Genomic DNA, 14,556 nt, shown 5'->3' with positions numbered 1-14,556 from the left:
GCTGCTTTTGTCCAAATGAAAAAGACTCGTGTTGAAAGTCTGAATGATTTTTACAACTCAAAACACACATTTTATTTTATTTTTTTAATTGTATTGACATTAACCTGACTTTTTGAAATATTTTAGCTTTATTTTTTTGTTTAGTCAGGAACTTAATGACCTAGAGAGAGTTGCTGGTCATCTCTCCTCCTCATTAGAAGCAGGCCTGTCATTTACCCTTCTCACACCTAAGGCCACAATTAGACCAACAATGGTGATGTGTTTAAAAAAACAACAACAACAACAACAAAAAAAACAGCCCTCTCATTAATTTCAATGAGGCCATTTCAAAATAAATGCAGCGTCGCCCGGAAAAATGTCATTCCCGGCTCGACGGCGGCGTAATTTTGGACTCTGAACTAAAACTTTTGTTTTTGGAATAATTCAGCCGGTTCAACGACACCTTTCGGTTACTTCGGGCGACGTTCAAAACACCGGCGACTTTTAGACCCCCTCGAGGTCCTTCCGTTCAAGTGCGCTGAAGCTTTTTTTTTTAAAATCTGAATTCTTCATGAAGCGCTCCTTCCGACGGCCCGCGATCGACATTTTTCCGCGCGCGCTGTAATTCCCGGTTGCGACGTTTTTTTTTTTGTTGTTTTCTTTTACCTGCTCTTCGCGTCGCCTCGTGGTTTTATTTTCCTCCCAAAATATGTCGAGTGGCTCTTCGGCTGAGCCGTTTCTTGCCCGAGGGGCGTATTTCACCATTGTTTGAAAAGCATAACACGAATCACCAAGCGCGCCCTCCCGCGCCCTCCCACACCCTCCCACACCCTCCCACACCCATCCAGACTCGTTATGTTTTCCGCCTGTGCCCGGCATTGTAATTCGCTGTTGATTAGTTTAGATTTACTCTTGTTTGAGTTGCAGATTAGCCGCGACTCTCTGCTGCGCTCCATTCAGCATGAGAACGCATAATTGCAGCAGCCCTCCCAGTAATCTCCCGCCCGGAGAATGTGAGAGGTCTCTTTTGTCGAGTTTCTCAATAGAAGGTGGGGTTTTTTTGGGGGGGTTTTTTTCCAGAGAGGTTACTTAAGAATTTACTGAATTCAGCCCCCACCCACCCACCGCCACCTCCCTCCCCACCCCCACCTCCACCTCCACCCCGCGCGAATCGACGATGACAGCTACTTGCCCCGTGTGGGTGGCCTTTTTTTTTTTTTTCTTCTGTCTCCCAGATCGGGATGGGGGGAGGGGGGGGTGGGGGGTAAGATGTCTGAGAACAGACATCCAAGTTCACATAAACAAACGCACGCGGGTTTTTTTTTTTAAACTAAGCCTCTTTAGATAAACGCCATGAGATCACGTTGCTGTTTTTTTTTTTTTTTTTTTTCAACCTTTGGATAATGCCGGGCTTGCAGATTCCCCCCCCCCCCCCCCAGCCTTCATGCTAAGCTAAGCTTACCGGCTTCCGGTCTGCAGCGTCATGAATGACACGTACGAGAGCGACGTGGATCGTGGATTTTTTTTTTTGAAACCTCACCGGCTCACTGTAACGCGGTGCTCCTGCGCCCGATCGGCGTGCCGGCAGCTTCTCCTGCCACGCCGGCGCGCCCCCCGACCGCCCCGCTGTTGATGATGCTGGCGAACAAGGGAGAGGAACTAATCAGAGGAGATGAGGCAATATAACGAGCGTGGCATCATCCAATTTTGAGCGCCACCTGTTCCGGCGGCAGGACGTCCAACTCAAATTCCCGTCGCCGTCCCAACTTCCATTCGTTTAGGCTGGGGTTTTAAATTAAATTAGACATTAAAAGGAGGGTAATGTATTTATTCACGATTTGGGCTGAGAGAAGGTGCCCGGCTGAACGTCCTGATTGAAACGAAATGTAATTGACTCCGATCCAACAGTGTGCCCTCGTCGCCGTCGAGGCGAGTTTCCAGTTGTAGAAGCAGCAGGACCTTTTGTGTGCTTGCTGAGAGACTGATTGGTCTGAGGGCAGAGGGGGCTCCCCCCCCCCCCGCCCCACCCCACCCCCCGCCCCGCCCCGCCCCATCCGCACCCACAGGCCTGGAAGAGGAATTAGGCTTCGGAGCACTTTGGAAAGAGGTGGTGGCAGGCCGGGGAACAATACAACCTGGGAACAGCTTACGGCTCATCCATCTCATAATCCGTCACAGAGCGCTGCCTGTCGAGGCAGCGTGGCGCTACAAAGGAAATATTTAGCCAAGGATATTGTCAATGTTTGCTCGTTTTACGACAATTTGACATCACAATAGGGCCTCTTCCCCTCGACAGCACCGCAGGACTTCCCGCGTAGAGCCCCCCCCCCCCCCCCCCCCCCCCCTCCCTCACCTTTTCACCGAGCCAACAGAAAACTTGCGTCGGCACCCTGTGATACTTTTATCAGGTAGATTTGCGGTCGGAGCCGGTTTCGCTTTTTTTTTGCTTTTGCACGGAAAGGCTGGCAAACAGGAAAACGGCGAGCCCCGTCTCTGAGGCAGTCACACAAACAAACACGGGTTCATTAGCGAGTTATGGATTCGATGCCGTGTTGGGGCAGAGCCCGGGCTGCAGTTGCTGTGTGTTTTTTTTTTTTTTTTTTTTTTTACATTTACTGAAGAGCGGCATCGATATTCTCGTCTAACTCTTGGCAGGAAAACAAATAATAGTATTTCTGGAAATGCCAGACTCGTAAGGGTTCGCTCGACATTCCCGGGAGGTTTGTTGCGTGAAACTTTTTCCTCGTCGCGTCCGCGACGGTCCGACCTTGATGTGGGAACCGGGGTTAATAGAGCAGAACTCCTATCATCTCCCGACGTGTGTCACGCCTCGTCGACTCTGGTTAGTCCCGAGGTCCGGGGCGGGCCCCGTCCGAGGAGGGGAAGCACGTGAACTTTTGAAAGCTTATATTCCCCTAAGGCCAGGGAGTGGAAACACGGGGGGAGAGAGAGAGAGAGATGTGTGTTCTCGGCTCATGAAGAGCTACGACCTGTTTGCCCTTGAGGGGACGGGCCGCAGTAAAAAAAAGTTTAATATCGGATCTATAAATTATCTTTTCCGCAAATGACCGCGATCGGAGGAAACCCGCGCAAAGAAAAAGACCCGACGACTGCTGACTTATGGGATTCTGACTCCCCCGAAGGAGAGCGGATGCATAAATTCAATTAAAAATGGATTTTCCATCGCGAATGGATTTCACCCGCCGCCATTTCTAAAGGTCCGCCGATAAGTGATCAATTTAGCCCGTGACCTTTTTTGACCTCGCCGAATGGAAACGCTGTCCGTAGCGACACAGGCGCAGCCGGGGAAGTTTTTCAAATTACCGGCCTCCCCCCGTCAATTTCCCGCGTGGATAACAACAGAAACACCCTGTTTAATTACTCAAACGCCGAACTGAAGAGACTCCTGGGTCCTCACGTCGGAGTGAAGCGCCGAGAAGAAGAAGAGAAAGGGGGGGTGGAAAAAAAAAAGAAAAAAGCCCCACCAGGAAGTCTTCACAGCTTCTCAGAGCTTTTTTTATTATTATTTATTTATTTATTTTTTACTCACTGCAGACAGTTCGGTTGATCGTCTGTCTTCCGGGCCTCTTCTGTCATGAGGGCTAAATCTCCAAACACAGTGTTTTGTCAAGCTTTAGTCTCTTGAATATGTAAAATAGTCCCTTCCGGGGTTCTGTTTTCTCCAGAGCCGCCACTGTAACAGATACATAACGTGATTACCTTGGATTAACTATTTTGCATATTGCTATACGATAGACAATAAATGCAAACCCGTTTTTATTTTTTTTTATTTTTTTTGGCCACGGGCTTACAAATGTGCTCTTATTCCGTTGAAATGTAATGAGTGGAGTTGAAGAGATGCGACGAAACTGCTCACATTTGGAGAAATATGAGAAAAGAAATGCAGAGGAAAACATCCTCCCGTTCAGCCGGAGCGACGACGCGGCTGTTTGTCCTCGACCCCTTACGTTCACAGATATATTCTGCGCGCGCCTTCCCGGCTGTGGCGTGATTTCTGTTTTTGACTAATTGGGTCAAAATCCCAAGTTTGTCCCGAATAAGATGTTTCATACGAATTTAGAACAGCCAGTAAAAAAAAAAAAAAAAAAAAAAATGTCATCCGTTTTCATACTTGATCTAATTTTTGTCAGAGGAGCAGCACGGACGGATGACGTGTCGAAAGACACATGAATGCATCTTTAACAAGCTGTGAATCCCCCCCCCCACCCCCCCCACCCCCCCGGTTTGTTCTCGGTTCCTTGATTTTTTTTTTTTTTTGTTGGTCTTTTTCATCTTCTCGCGGCGACGGAGGTCCGCGGTGCATCTGCGATACTGCGAAAGCGAAGTCGAAACTGAATTGACTGAATGTTTACAGCGAAGCAAAAGCAATTCATCCTTTGGATTCGGATCTCGATTCGGTCTTCCGAGGCGTGAAAGCGATCCCGAGAGTCGACAGCCGCAGACGCCATCGTAAGGTTTGCCTTCTTCAGCAGCTCATTATGAAGCTGAAGCGTGCTCGCGCCGCTCGGCGGGACTAAACGAAGTGCAACTGAGGCCCGGTGGGAATATCACTAGTTGTTAAACGTAAAAACAAATTGAACGTTTTGAACAAATGCAAAATTTGGACCAGATGGTGGAGTCACATTTAAGGGATTACACAAAAAAAAAAAAAAAAAAAAAAAAAAAGATTACACTTCTCTGTGAAAGGGAGGTGGTGGTGGTGGAGGGGAGGAGGGGGGGGGGGGGGGGGGGGGGGGGGGGTGAACGTCTGCACCGAAATTCAAGTCAATCCAGCCAAAAGCTGACATTTCGGACAGAAAAACAACAAATCACCCAAACAACTTAATCTCGTGGCGGAGCCGAGGATCCGATTCATCCTCTGGGGATCATAAATGTCAAAACAAAATATAATTTAGGGATACGTTTCACTCTCAACGCAAAGCGGTGACTAAAATGAGAAAACACAAAGTGAATTTTACAGCACTGTGTAGTGGGGAAAAAAAAAAATTAAAAAAAAAAAATCTACCGCGCACCTCTGCAGTTATTCATCAGGCCGTGTGTTTAATCAATCTGGAGAATGACAATAAATTATATTAGCACAGCTGTTATTCAGCACCATTTTATTTTTTGCTGTGTCGATTTCTCGTACACGAGCGTGCTAAAAAAAAAAAAAAAAGCTGTCGGCCGACGTTAAATCTTCAAACGCGTGTTAAAGAGCCAGCCTCTGTGAGTCGGGCATCGAGGCGTTCCAGTTTCTTTCACGGAGCGGTGGAAAGACGATCACGTGGATCGCGCCGGCCCCCTCTGCGATCGCTCGTGGCTGCCTGATTAGCCCCCTTTTTTTTTTTTTTTTCCCTCCCCTCTTGATGGAAAACACATGGCGTCCGCGCAGCTCGCTCACTTCGGGGTTAGAGTTGGCGTTGACGCTCAGGCGGCGAGAGCCCCCCGGAGGGCGGCCGTCGTCACAGATCCGCGCCCTCCGGTCCCCCTCCGGCCGCCGACTGTTATTTGGCTTTGCGACGGGGGAGGCCGGCCGGCTCCCTCGGGGAGGCGAGAGCGCGCCTTGCCGGCGGGAATGCATCGGAGGCGATAGAGGAAGATGGAGGATGGCGAGCCGCCGCGTTTCCCTCTGTGTGAAAATGAGTCCATTAATTCAGCCCCCCTGTCCCCATCCTCTCCCCATCCTCTCCCCATCCTCTCCCCGTCCTCTCCCCGTCCTCTCCCCGTCCTCTCCCCTCGCCCTCCCTGCGCCTGTTGTCTCTGTTTGTTAGCGAGATGATTCCTTCTGTCATGTCAAAGGCAACATTATCATATTCTTGTTGCCTGGGAAACCGGCGCCCGAGCGAGACGAGGACTTAAAGCCTTCACGGCGTTTGAAGCTGGTAAACATGAAAGGTTATCCGCGGAGCTGAGAGAGTTTGCGATCGTGACATATTCGAGAGGGTCTCGTCGTTGGGATTCTTCTTTTTTTTTTTTTTTTCCGCCTTTGGATTGTTTTTTTTTTCTGAGAAATTCCCCTTTCGGTTGTTTGTTAATAGAAACGCTTCAGTCGAATTAAAACACGGCTCAGGCAGTCGCGAAGGTAACGCGTCCAATTTGCCTTCGGCGCTGAAGATCAGGTTTTGACCTCTGTATCGACTTCTTTTGCGCAATCGGAGTATTGAGAGATTAAAAAGTGTTCGCATCCAACACGCTTGCACATTTGATGCACATTTGCTTTCTTTTCTTTGAACCGAACGCTATTATGTGGATCATGAAGTGTTTATCGTCGACTGCTTTAATGGTGCGGCTTTCTAATAACACACCATTTATACGGGCTTTCTAAATTGTGACTAACAGCTCCATTACTGCTAAATAAATCATCTACTAAGGCTTTTTTTTTTTTTTTTTTTTATCATCATTTATAAGCCACTGATATAAACAACGTTTGGGTTGCCAGGTTGTGACAAATCCCTTTGATGAGTGTTTACCCTCCTCCAGCATGACACTTGCCTTTTGATTTTCATTAAGCTCTTTGGCTCATCTGGAAGCCCGCTCCAATGGATCGTTCAACTACTTTTCTCTTGGAAAAAGGTCTGTGGGAAAAACAGGGCCAAAATCCACTCATTAGAAAGACATCAAATTATCCAACAGTTGCTTTGAAAAAACACTTATCAATCAAAGAAACGCATTTATAACTGCGATATTACCGAACGCGCGCCAGCCAAACTGGGTTTTTCCACACAGCGATATTAATCTGAATCAGTCTATATTTACATAACATTTATTTTTTTTTTTTTTTTTTTTTTGGTAATGTGTCCAGATAGTATTTAACTCTCTGCTGCACCTGCCGAAAATAAAACTACAATACAGTATATATATGACCACGAGGAAGTACCGGACCCTTCGTCGTCATGGCAACGACAATAAAGACGTCGTCAATGCAACGGTGTTGGTTCGGTTTAGGCACCGAGGCCACCAAACAGATGACGGTTTGGATAACGCGGGCGTCGGGACATGAACGGCGATTTTTACCACCTCCGTTGCTTTTGTCATAATCACTATGACGACCACAGCTAAGAATAAACATAAATACGCGGTCTGTGGTTGTTGTTGTTTTTTTTAACATTTTCATCGTGTGACCGGTTTTGTTGTTTTCGGTATGCGGACGGGCTGTTCTGACATTGACTTCCCGTGAGCACGCGGTGTTCATAAACCAGAACAAACAAACAGTTATGTAGCTGTAGTCGTTGTCGGCTTTTGTTTGATTTGTTTTCTAATGTGCGAGACACTTCAAAGGAAGGTGTCGTTTTTGACAACTTTACCGTGTCATGGCAATTATCTATTACAGTAAGTGCTTAAATGAATAGTCATTATGTTCTGCACTGAATCGACTGTAACTCAGTGGAGAAAAGTCAGAAGACGGACTAATTGTCCATAATCTACCAAGATTCCTGCTTCCCAAATGTAATGATTTGCAGCTTTTCTCTGTCATCGTAGGCTGCGTTTAATGATACTAGTTTCGATCGCAAACTGTGCTGGATATTTAACTCCATTTCTGATATCCTGCTGACAAAACAATTCCCTAATTAATAGTAAAAAAAAAAAACAGTATAATCAATAAACAGCTAAAATAAGTGTCGGCTGCTGCTATTGACAGGTCATCATTGGAAATGAGAATTGGTTCTCAATTGGTTTTACCTGGTTAAATAAAGGTCATATATTGTCGCAACTTACATAATGTTGTATCAGCTACTATTAAAAAGGTATTTTCCACTATTTTTTTTTTTTTTACAACCGTTGGGAAATTTACAATCAACAATGAAACACATTGATGTAATTTTAGTCTGTGGATATTTAAATTTGACTACTTTGAGGTGAAATAAATAAGTATTACACGGTATTTAACATTTCCCCACTATAATTATATTACTGACAGCACAGTCAGGGTTGGGGTTGAAGGGGGGAGGTGGGGGGAGGGTGGGGGAGTTATGACCTCGGTATCTCTAAAGATCCTAGCGCCGGCCCTGCACCCTTGTCCACCAGCCATAAAATTTTAAATAAATAAAAAAAAAAAAAATAAAATAAAAATAAACCCACACACGCATGAAAACCACGGTCCGTTCAGCGCGCCGAGTCCAGTTCCGCGTCTTGACGTGCCGGTCCGGTCCGGGAGGAGCGCTCCGGTCCGCTCCGGTCCGCTCCGCTCCGGGGTTTCCTTCCCGCCACCGCCGCCGCCGCTGGTTGGCTACATTGTATCGGTTCCCACACGAAGAAGCAGCAACGGACGCTTCGTCCAGAATCGGTGAATACGGAGGAATTAACGCGGACGGAAAGCTACTCGCGGTGGGATTAAATTGGCTTCGAAAGGTCGGTGGGAGAAGGAACCGGACTTTGTGTGTCGGGAAGGGGGGCCTCGATACCGCGCCGATTAAAACAACAACAACAACAACAACAACAAGAAGAAACAAAAAAAAAAATTATAAATATGTATAAAATGCGCTCCGGACTCGGCTTGTTTTCGCCGCGGACGGTGTGTCGGAGTGTGACGGCAGAAGTCCAGTGAATCGCTCGGCCTCCCCCTCCTCTCGTGTCGGATGTCTCGGGGAGTGCGCTGCCTCTGGTTCCTGGTGCTTCACATCTCTTTAAGAGGGGTGATCTTTTTTTTTTAATTCTTTTTTTTTTTAATAATTTTTTTTTAGGGGTTTTATTGTAATTCCAGCCCGTTACTCTTTTAATTTGTCCTTTATTTTTTTTTGTATTTTTTTTTTTTTTTGTATTATTATTATTATTATTATTATTATTTACGGGACACCACCACCACCACCACCACCATGGGCAGACCGCGGTTTGGAATAGGAGTGTCCAGCTAAAAGTCGGTAAGTTTGCTCCGTTTTCTCTCTTTATTGTTGATAAAGCGACGACTTCGTTGAAAAAAAAAAGAAAAAAGAAAAAAGAAAAGCAAAGCGAGCGGGGCTGGCTTCAACAAAAAGCCCCGTGTAGCCGACACAAAACAAGCATGCGAGGCAGCGAAGCTAGCCACACACACACACAAAAAAAAAAAAAAAAAAAAAAAAAATCTCCCCGAGCTTCATTGTTTTCACTCTGCCGGCTACGATGACGTCACAGTTAGCGCCCGTTAGCCGCTTGAACTTCGGCTGACGTGTAAAAAAACAACAAAAAAACAACAAACAAACAAACACACACAACAACACGTGAAACTTAAAATCCGAGTAACGTTGAAGTCGCTTTTGCTAGCTTAGGAAACGTTTAACGTGCACGCGCACGTACGCACGCACGCACGGGGCAGTGACAGCCAGCCGTCAACCTCGAGGACAGAAACGTGGGATTAATTGAAGGGGGATTATTTATTTATTTATTTTGTTTTATTTTTTTATTTTTTTTTGTCCTGCCTGCTGATAATCTTGTCTTTTTTTTAAAACAAATTTTAAAAAAAAAAATATAAATAAATAAATAAAAAGAGGTTGAATGTTTGGAAACAAACGTGTCATGAGGAAACTTAAGTTTTTTTTTTTTTTAAGTATGACACAGGCTCCAGAGTGTTTCCCAAGATGGGTACCGGGGACCCCCAGAGGGCCCGTGAAGTGAATGTTTTAGGGTCTTCGTTAAAAAATTTTTTTTTTTTTTTTTTTTTTTTTTTTTTTAAATAGAGAAAAGTGAGCAATTTTCACAAAACGTGTCAGTCTCGGATGTTTCCGCACGGTGCGAGGGGAAAAATGTGGCACCGTTTGAAACCCCCGTGTTTCACTTCTACTACCGGTGTCACCGTCGGCGGCAACGGCGAGGTGTAAAATCTTTTCTGTTGCAGGTTATATCTTCTCTACTGGGACATGAAATCTTACAAAATGGTGGCCCGTGGTCAAACAAACCTCCAGTCTGGGCTTTCTGACATGAATAAATTGGGATCCTTGGCTCATGGCTCGGTGAAGTGAGTCATTCAATTAAAGCACAACATTGTTGTTTTTTTTTTTTACAAGACCGCTATGGGCTAACCCCGTTGCTCTACCCCGTAGTCTGTGCTGCTCCGTCGAGCAGAGGACGGTACCACATGAAAGACCCGCCGAGTCGTCTGCAGCCGCCGGTACTTCAGCTGCAGGTTCAAGATTAAAAGCTACAACTCGCAGTTTTTCATCCATTTGCCTCCATGTTTAGCCACGAAAGCTGAAAGAGAGGTTTCCTAAAGCTGTTGCTAAACTAACCAACCCTTTAATTGACCTTAAATGGAGCAATTTACATTTTCCATATTTGCTCACGCAAAAAAAAAAAAAAACCCGACTGATTCAAAAAAAAAAAGAGTTAGATTTGGTTTTAAGTGTCGTTGTGCAAGCAAAGCTTGTCACATAAACTTGTCACGGGGTTTGCACAAATTTGTGTTGCATATTTCTGGTTTCCGCACGTGCTGCTCTCAAGGTCCTCGAAGCAGCGCGACTCAATGCGAGGACTTCAGTTGTCAGCGTTAATCTCACAGGGACATATTTGAGAGGACACTGAACTCGGTTTTCCTTACAGTGTACTAGAGGTAGACCCATAAATAATGTGTGTTTTTTTTTTTTTTTTTTGTGCACGTGTCATCCGTTAGCTGACGAGAGATAAGTACAAATCTAAGGTGTCCATGTTCATTGTGAATGTTTTCATCCCCCAAAATGCTGATATGTGTCACCTAAAGAAAACAAACCAACCCATCAGCTCCTGACAGAGTCTGCTATCCACTCAGTCTGAAATTAATTATTATTTTCATTATCCATAAAACAATTATCAGGTCAATTAATTTCTTGGTTAATTGATTGGCTGGGAGATATGGGGAGAAAAAACAAAAACTAATGTTATTGTAACAATGTTGTAGGGATGAGTATTGGTGCTTTCAAAAATATTTTACACCAATGGGATTTAGTGATAAATAACCATCAATAATGTGAATATACGGAGTAAGTGGGCAAAAAAAAAAAAAAGAGCAGCCACAACAATCTGGTCGCTTCAGAAAATTACCTCACTTTACTGTAATGCGGCCTTTAAACCTGTGAAAAGACGACGCCTTCACGCAATAGTACGACATCCACAATCTTAAGACGGTATCCCATCGGACGTACCATCACTACGTTTCTCAGCCCGTATTAATCGATCAGGTTTTTGTTAACCGCAGCTAACTAAGCTGCTCTCGTGTAGGCAGCGATGAGATCAATTTTCCTGGAGTGACTGTGATTCGGCAGCAGCTTTTGAGGCCGTAAGAGTGTTTGATCGGCGTCGATTGATTACTGATTTGTTTTGTATTGATTTTTTTTTTTTGGGGGGGGGGGGGGGGGGGGTTCATTTTAGGAGTGCTTTATCTTGAGATATATCACGGGTTCCTTCTCGTATGCTTGTCACACAGAAATCAATACAAAAGATTGAAATAAAGCAGCGTCAAGCCCGGAGGATTTGCCCGCAAAATTGAATTCACACATGTAGAAACTGGTGGGACTGTTGAAAATAGCAATAGAAGGAAACGCGTTCATTTTGACTGCGAGACAGAGAGCTGGTACAGCTTCCTTTCCAGCTGACCACCTTTTCAAAGGTTCTTTTCCATCTTATTACTTTTCTTTAGTAGTAATTTGTTCTTTATCATTGTTGTAGCGTGCGAGAGTCATTTTATACAATCTGACAGAGCCATCGCTTGTGAAGAGAAATTTAAAGTCTCGATGGTGAACACAAAGAGTAATGGCACTTGAAGAAATTCCAATTTCCTTATTCAACAGTTTGATGTCCGTGATAACCGAGCTGCTTTCATGAAATGTTTCTTCAGCCGATGCGACTGATTTGAAAAGTGTCTTTCGGTCAAATGTGTTTGTGAACATCGGTGTCGACGATCGACCGACTCCACGCGTTTCCTTATTTGACTCGAATGAAATCTTGCGAGTCAACGATCCACAAAAAAACAAAAAACAGATAAAGTTATTCCCCGTGTTCGTTCTGACCAGACGGTCACCCTTTTTAAAGTCTGACGTGCGTCAGTCTCAGACAAACACCGTGGAAGACGGTGTTTGCTCTGAGGTCCGAGGCGTTAGATTAGCCCCGGACAAGGGGGATTATATTGGCTCTGTGAGGCTGCCGTCATCTCATGGTCGCAACACCAGCTGAGAAAGGATTTGGCCTCTATCCTCGAAGGTGTAGCCGGTCGTCTGAAGGCTCTCGGGTACTTTGAAATCATTTAATTACGTCGCGTATCCCGCGTATGAAACGATAGTCTCGGTTTTGACTTTGACAAAAGAAACAGAGCGCACGTTAAATGTTAAACCCTACGCGTTCCTGAATCCCCTCGGCGCAGTGGGCGAGTCCACGTTAAGGCTCGCGGTGTCGTTAGTGTCACCGGACAGGTTCAGATGAGATGGAGCGTCTCTCGGCAGTTTAAACCATCACAACGGGGTTTCCCCCCCGAGGTTGAGATTAATTTGAAGTGATCCTCCCAGATTGATGGGGGTCGGGCTCGTTGGAGCGCCGGTGGGAAGCTTCCAAAACTTGAGCGTTCGCTGAAAAGCAGCGTCGCATTCGCGACCTGACTTCCAGATTGTAGTCGGTAAATGTAAATTCAAATCAGTCCAATCGCACATAACGGACTTCTCTCTTCTTTACAGTGAGCAGCCTTTAATAGCCCTCCCCCCTTTTAAAACGATGAAATAATGCATCAAATTATAGAACTTCACAGACAGCTTTGTTGTCCTTTATTCTGATTTTAGCTCTTAACATGTCAATTAATACACAGTGGAGTGGCACTGATTGGTTAGTTAGTTGATAATAGAAAGATTAATTGGAAACTATTTTTGTAATCTATTATTTTTATGTAAAATTTCCAAACGTTTTGTCATCAAAGCTTCTCAAATGTATAAAATTGGCTGCTTTTTTTTGGATTTCATATTTATACAAAATATCCTTGAGTTTTAAACTGCTGGTCGCTCGGTGGGATTAACTTGATGTTAGAACATTCTCACGGAGATTTTAATTGTCTGCTGTTTTGCAGGCCAAATTATGATTATTTTGACCATGGTAATGTTTATTAGTTGCAGACGCCAGTGCACTCTCGGCTTCCGATACTTTTTTTGAGTAAGCAGTTGGGGATATGTATGTTTTCACAGTTGAGTAGGTCTGTATTAGGAAAAAGCCTGCATGAAATGTTTCCCGTAATGATGTGAAGAGCTTTGTATAGTATCCTCTGTTGTTTTGTAATACCGGTAAAGAGAGACGTGTCATCCGGAGCAGTCGTGGGCGGAAGGTTCGGGCAGGATTTGGATCGTTTCTTCGTCTCCCAACGTGAACAAAATGCTGAGGTTTGAATGCCGCTTGCAGCCGGCAGCAGTCCGTCAGAGGCATGGCGCACCTGAGAGATGGTTTAATGTTGCAGAAATAGAAGAGATGTTTTTAATTCTACTTCAGACAAGTGACTTGCACCATCTACGCGGATGTAATCATTTGAAACGGAGTGTTTTATTTGCCCGTTGTGGTTCACTCAAAATGTGATTGGTCACGATTAAACAGCTGATTTGTGTTCCTCTAGTCAGTATTGATCCATCCGTCCGTCCATCCGTCTGTCCATCCATCCATCCATCCATCCATCCATCCATCGCGCCGCCCTGCTGGGGACATATTTAGTGGGTGCAAATGTATCTGGGCCGGCCACCAAAATAGATTTCATGTATTAGAACTGTCATGCGAGTACATTCCCTACTCCTTTATGTCCTGCGGCTGACAACGTTGTCGAAAAAGTTGACCAGATGTGACAGTTGTCATCTGAGCGTGTAAAGTCGTATCATGGGTCAAAGAATACGCAGCTCTGCTGCAGCTTTTATAGCACTGATTGGATTTCTCACTCGTGAATTGCCAATTACAGCAGGGGGGAAAAAAGCACACGTTGAATGCTTGTTGCACCGTTGCTGCTCTGCCAGAAACTGGTGATCCATCTTTTCCTGGGATGCGAGCCTAGCTTACACTCAACTCTCCCCCACACAGGCTATAAAGATATTGTCAGCTTTTGTGGCGCAGCGCGGTCTTTGAGTGCTGCAGAAATGCTGTTTCATTTGCTTTCGGTTTGAAGGATCGTCCTATCTGTTCTTAAAGAGAAAAGCTGCAGCAATTATGGGTCAATGCAATCAGATTTTTGTGTGTGTGTGTGTGTGTGTGTGTGTGTGTGTGTTGCTGCTGTTGTAATGCTGAAGCCCTGTCAAATTGCATTAGTATGTTTAACACACTATTGCTTTCAGTGCTGTCTTCATTCATCCACAAATAAGCAACATGACCTCGATAATCAATCGCGCTTCGCTGGTTCCTGAAACTGGTGATCTTTTCACTGCAACTTACTCTTGGCAATTTACCATCTAGAAATGCTTAATTAATATACCAGTGCAAAGAAAATGGTGTGAATTTCTTTTTCTTTTTTTTCTTTTTTTTTTTTTTGCAGCCTGTCCATCTGTTGATAGAAGGCAGTTCAGTCTAGTGTCCTCCCAGAAACTTGTTTGGAGCTGTTGGACTGTCACGGTCTTTTATAAAGATACATTTATGAGCTGAGCTTAGTGTCGAGCAAGAAAGGTCTTTGAAGATGTGATGTGCGGG

General features: G+C 44.9%; 1 protein-coding gene across 4 annotated transcripts in view; it reads left to right on the top strand.

Annotated features, from left to right (window-relative positions):
- Positions 1-7,986: 7,986 nt before the first annotated feature.
- The window catches only part of znf609b (zinc finger protein 609b), a 75,596-nt gene continuing 69,026 nt past the window's right edge, over positions 7,987-14,556 (top strand). For all 4 annotated transcript variants that reach the window (XM_069165643.1, XM_069165644.1, XM_069165642.1 and 1 more), the window contains exon 1: positions 7,987-8,837. The gene's annotated coding sequence lies outside the window, so the exon portion shown is untranslated. The remainder of the gene's footprint in view (positions 8,838-14,556) is intronic.

This window comes from Embiotoca jacksoni, unplaced genomic scaffold (genome assembly GCF_022577435.1).
Source record: "Embiotoca jacksoni isolate LCO1_2020_lvr unplaced genomic scaffold, fEmbJac1.0.p SCAF_35, whole genome shotgun sequence".
NCBI lineage: Eukaryota > Metazoa > Chordata > Actinopteri > Embiotocidae > Embiotoca > Embiotoca jacksoni.
The sequence above is the reverse complement of the archived record's forward strand: the minus strand, read 5'-3'. Positions and strand labels throughout refer to the sequence as shown.